Source organism: Cyprinus carpio, unplaced genomic scaffold, assembly GCF_018340385.1.
Source record: "Cyprinus carpio isolate SPL01 unplaced genomic scaffold, ASM1834038v1 S000006481, whole genome shotgun sequence".
Classification (NCBI taxonomy): Eukaryota; Metazoa; Chordata; class Actinopteri; order Cypriniformes; family Cyprinidae; genus Cyprinus; species Cyprinus carpio.
In genome coordinates, this window is record NW_024879156.1 from 1,406,260 (window position 1) to 1,411,955 (window position 5,696).

The 5,696-nt window shown below is 35.9% G+C and overlaps 1 long non-coding RNA gene across 1 annotated transcript; it reads right to left on the bottom strand.

Annotated features, from left to right (window-relative positions):
* Window positions 1-1,772: 1,772 nt before the first annotated feature.
* On the bottom strand, window positions 1,773-5,493 carry LOC122143681. Its single transcript, XR_006159314.1, has 3 exons — window positions 5,444-5,493; window positions 2,330-2,422; window positions 1,773-1,859 (listed from the first exon to the last, which is right to left on the bottom strand). It is a non-coding gene; the product is annotated as an uncharacterized LOC122143681 (long non-coding RNA).
* Between the last annotated feature and the right edge of the window lie 203 nt (window positions 5,494-5,696).

The window sequence follows — 5,696 nt, forward strand, 5'->3', positions numbered from 1 at the left end:
TACATCCCTGAAACTTTTCATGAAGAGGTAAATTGATCGTCAAAATATAATTTTTGAAACAGTATAGAAACAAATCCCATGTTTATAGAGGGAACCATTAAATGTTTGATCAACCACACAATTATCTAACATACATTTATTGTTTGCTGCTCCATCTATATTATTATTCAAAAGCTCCAAAAATTGTTTCTATTAAAACAAACGGTAACACTTTATTTTGATAGTCCATCTGTTGACACTCTACTAGTTATCAGTACTCATATAGTAGCATGTCAACAGTGCATCAGTTGACATTCAACGACATTGTTTCAACAGACAAGTAACATACATTCAACTAACTGCCTGTAGATTATAAGGCACATTTTAATTTCTAATCTATAGATTTTACAAAAAGTGCATGCTGACTGTCAGTATTTATTTTGCAACAGGTTGTTAACTAGTAGTCAGCTGACTTTCTGTAGATTGTGTTACCATCCTCTAAGTTGTCTACCAACTACTCAAAATCAATCTGTCAGTTGAAAGTCTAAAGTCATGTCAACGTATGATCAAGAGCATATTATATCATCCTTACTTAAGGGTCTCAAATGCATCAAATTAAAAATTATTTAACCATTTAATTTTTATCAAGATCACTAGTTTATTATCTGTTGATAGTCAACTAAACATTGGTTGTGCATCTGTTGCTTGTCAACTAGTCTAAAGTTTACGTTCAGAAGATCATTAGTAGACATTCTTAACTAAACATTTGTAGATATATTTTAGGACTATCCAATTAAAGTGAAAAACAGTTGATAACAGCTGAAAGTCTATAAGCTATCAACAGAAAACATACAGCCATCCATTAATTATACACTGTAAGCCCTTACAGGTTAAAAAAAGTTAATTTTGTCTTGTTGAAAAAAAAAACACATTTTAAGTTTAATTTACTTAAGATTTCAAATGCATTTAATTGAAAGTTTTTAATGCAGTGCAATTGAAATTTTAGGTACATTAAACTTAAAATGTGTTGTTTTTTCAACAAGACAAAATTAACTTTTTTAGGGCAAAGAGTTTCCATAATTTTTTTTAAGTTCAATCAACCTGTAAGGGCTTACAGTTATGCACAGAAACCATATGTGAAACCTACAATCTTGTTGAATGTTGTGAGTAGACAGAACCCAAAACTTTAATTTAAATAAAGCTATTTACTGTAAATTATTTAATGACAATACACCTGCATTACAAATAAGTACAAATAATAACAATGATTTATTTGAACTTACTATTTATTTGAATTCACTTATCAAAATCAGTTTTCAAAGACTGAAAAATACAATGAAATACCTTAAGTACCAATACCCAATTTTAAATCTTTAAAACAGTATTTTAAAACTTTTCCAAATATTTAACAAGCACAGTGTTGTTATACTGTATTAATAAGGAACATGAACATTTGTCCAACCCTAAGGCATAGCTCAATGAAAGGAAAGGGAACATTTTTTTATCTGACCATTCTGAAAGAGAACCAGAAGAAACATGAATTTACCGTACCTGTTTACATGGTTAGCTGATTTGTAACAGCCAGAATTTTGCCCTTCAACTCCTTCTTGCCTAAACCTAGCAAAACTTGCTGAATGAAAAGAAAGGTGTTGCCCATGCACTTTGGGTAGTCTAGGTGCAGTGCATAAGTTAAACCAAAAAGAAGACACATGGCCTGGGGTATGTTGTCTAAATTGTCCATTGCAACATTCCCCTCCAAGATGATTCCCACCGAGGATGGGTGGAGACGGAGTGGACAGGGGTTGCAGAGCCACATCTTCATTTTCTAAGCTGAGGATTCCAACTGGCACATGTTGGTACGAGTCTCCATCATCAGAAGCCTGGACAAGAGATTGGAGATTACTAAAATACATTTTAGCAGTGTACAGTTTTTTTCTAGATATTAATTTTATTGGACATTTTTTTGTTTAGTTGTATGCAAGCATAATTTTTTGTAAATTATGTACACAAGTGCATCCAGGAGTTCAGTTATATTTAAACATTAAGTGTGTATGTTTTTTTTCTTTGCATATGACATGAATTACTGATTAAAATAAAACGTTATGAGATTAACCTTTATTGTATTTAAGTGTTTCAAAGGTGTCATGACATGAATTTACATTTCTCCTGAATGATTTAAAATTAAAACATCCTCCTCACCCATTTCATTCAACGTTTATGTAATATAACATTGTTTTTGGTGTTTTTTAAATTGTTCTTACTAACATAAATGCACAGCAAGGTTTCCATATTTCCAGCTGAAAATATTATAATAAACCTATGACAGTAAAAATGCATTAATAATACTTACAAAGCATGCTTTGAAGAACTCAGTTTGGTCATCACCAAGAAGTACTGGAAGCCCTCTCATGGCAACACATCGCATGTCAGCGATATCAGAGGTCTGAGGTGTGGTGGTTGCAGATAAAACATTGTATCATTTGTCAAAATTAAAGGAAGGCAATTTCTATTAATCATACTTTTAACGGTTACTTAACAGTCTTAAAGGGTTACTTTACCACAAAATTAAAATTGTCATTAATTACTCACCCTCATTTTGTTCCACACCTGTAAGACCTTTGTTCATCTTCAGATCACAAATTAAGATATTTTTGATGAAATCTGAGAGGTATCTGACTTGTCCATAAACAGCAATTTAACCAGCACTTTCAAGGTCCAGAAAGGTACTAAAGACATTGTTAAAACAGTTGAAGTGCCTGCAGTGGTTTAACCTTAATGTTATAAAGAGACAAGAATACTTTTTGTGCACAAAAACTAAAATAACGACTTTATTCAACAAAATACTCTTCTGTGTCATTCTCATACACTGTTTACATTCAGAGCTTCCAGGTTCTACATCAGAATGTCAACTCATTATTGATGTAGAACCTGGAAGCGCTGGACGTAAACATTATAAGAGAATGACACAGAAGAAAGGATTTTGTTAAATAAAGTCGTTATTTTTGTGCACAAAAAGTATTCTCGTTGCTTCATAATATTAAAGGATTAATCCACTTTCAAATAAAAATGTCCTGATAATTTACTCTCCCCGTGTCATCCAAGATGTTCATGTCTTTCTTTCTTCAGTCGAAAAGAAGAATCAGAATCAGAATCAGAATGAGCTTTATTGCCAGGTATATAGAATCAGAATCAGAATCAGAATGAGCTTTATTGCCAGGTATGTTTACACATACGAGGAATTTGTTTTCGTGACAGAAGCTCCGCAGTGCAACAGAATGACAGCGACAGAACAAAAAAAACACACAATAAAAGAAATAATAAGTAGGGAGAAAAACACCAAATCAGTAGGTAAGGAATGACAGTATACAAATTGACAATTGTATGGCAGATATATTACAATGAGCAGTTTAATGTATGTACAGGTATATTATGTGCAAAAAAATAATATATTAAGTGTACACTAAGTATGTGTGTTAGGTAATAAGTGTATGTGTCTGTAAATATAAATAGTGTATGTGTGTTTCCACAGTTATTATCAAGTGTTCATTAGATGGATTGCCTGGGGGAAGAAACTGTTCCTGTGTCTGGTCGTTCTGGTGCTCAGTGCTCTGTAGCGTCGACCAGATGGCAACAGTTCAAACAGGGAGTGTGCTGGATGTGAGGGGTCCAGAGTGATTTTTCCAGCCCTTTTGCTCACTCTGGTTAAGTACAGTTCTTGAATAGACGGGAGGGTTGTACCGATGATTCTCTCAGCAGTCCGGACTACCCTCTGTAGTCTTCTGAGGTCATATTTAGAAGCTGAGCTGAACCAGACAGTTACTGAAGTGCAGAGGACGCATTCAACGATGGTGGAGTAGAGTCTTTCAGCAGCTCCTGTGGCAGGTTAAACTTCCTCAGCTGGCGAAGGAAGTACAACCTCTGCTGGGCCTTTTTCACAATGGAGTCAATGTGAATGTCCCACTTCAGGTCCTGAGAGATAGTGGTGCCCAGGAACCTGAATGACTCCACTGCAGTCACAGTGCTGTTCATGATGGTGAGTGGGGGAGAGCAGGGGGGCTTTCTCCTAAAGTCCACGATCATCTCCACTGTTTTGAGCGTGTTAAAGCTCCAGGTTGTTGAGACTGCACCAGACAGCCAGCTCTTTAACCTCCTGTCTGTAAGCAGACTCGTCACCGTCCTGAATTAGGCCTATGAGTGTGATGTCATCTGCAAAACTTCAGGAGCTTGACAGAGGAGTCCTTAGATGTGCAATCGTTAGTGTACAGGGAGAAGAGCAGTGGGGAGAGTAACGCAGCCCTGGGGAGCTCCAGTGCTGATTGTACGGGGTGCTGGATATGTATTTTCCCAGCCTCACTAGCTGTTGCCTGTTTGTCAGGAAGCTGTTGATCCACTGACAGACGGAGGTGGGCACAGAGAGCTGAGTTAGTTTGGGCAGGAGGAGGTTTGGGATGATTGTGTTAAAGGCCGAGCTGAAGTCCACAAACAGGATTCTCACATAAGTCCCTGGTCACATAAGTCCCTGGTCTTATAGTGGACTTCAATGGCCTCCAAATGGTTGAAGGTCAAAATTACAGTTACAGTGCAACTTCAAAGGGCTTTAAACGATACCAGACAAGGAATAAGGGTCTTATCTAGCGAAACGATCTGTCATTTTCTAAAAAATACAAATGTATATGCTTTATAAACACAAATGAACTCCTTGCAAGTGCTTCCGTCTTCTGTATTCTTCAAAAAGCTTACGCTGTATGTCCTATGCCTTCCCTATTCAACTTACGGAACGAACGCGGCGCCAGTTCCGTTTTTTCGTTTTGGACATACAGCAAAGCTTTTTGAAGAATACGGAAGACGGAAGCACTTGGAAGGCGATCATTTGTGTTTATAAAGTATACACAGTTGGGTTTTTTTTTTTTTTTTAAAGCAAATGACCAATCGTTTCTCTAGATAATACCCTTATTCCTCATCTGGTATCGTTTACAGCCCTTTGAAGCTGCACTGAAACTAATTTTGACCTTCAACCGTTTGGGGCCAATTGAAATCCAATATAAGGAGAAAAATCCTAGAATGTTTTCATCAAAAACCTTAACTTCTTTTCGACTGAAGAAAGAAAGACATGAATATCTTGGATGACATGGGGGGGGTGAGTAAATTATCAGTAAAATTTCATTCAGAAGTGAACTAATCCTTTAAGAATGAACTACTATAGTTAATATGACTATTTTAACGATTTCATTAGTATCTTTCTGGACCTTGAAAGTTGAGGTTAAATTGCTGTCTATGGAACAATATCTAAAAATAACCTAATTTGTGATCTGAAGATGAACGAAGGTCTTACAGGTGTGGAACGGCATAATAGTAATTAATGACAGAATTTTCATTTTTGGGTAAACTAATCCTTTTAAAAATAATCATATCAGACTGCATTTTAAAATTAAGCAAACAATGGCATCAACTTAAATGTACAAACCTTGGCTTGTTGCAGAAGATCACTCAAAATTTGCCCGGCGAGACCTCTATTTGACCTGAAGATCTGAATCAGTTGTGGACAGTGACGATCAAGAGACCCATAAAATTCTTGCTTAAGGTTCTTCCCAACCATCCGGCTGAATTCTTGATACACCTGAAATAGTAAAGGAAAAAAGTATTTGTTATGTGAACTGTCAAAAATGAACAAATGTCAAATGAATATCTAACCATCATGTTTATCAATACTCATTTCA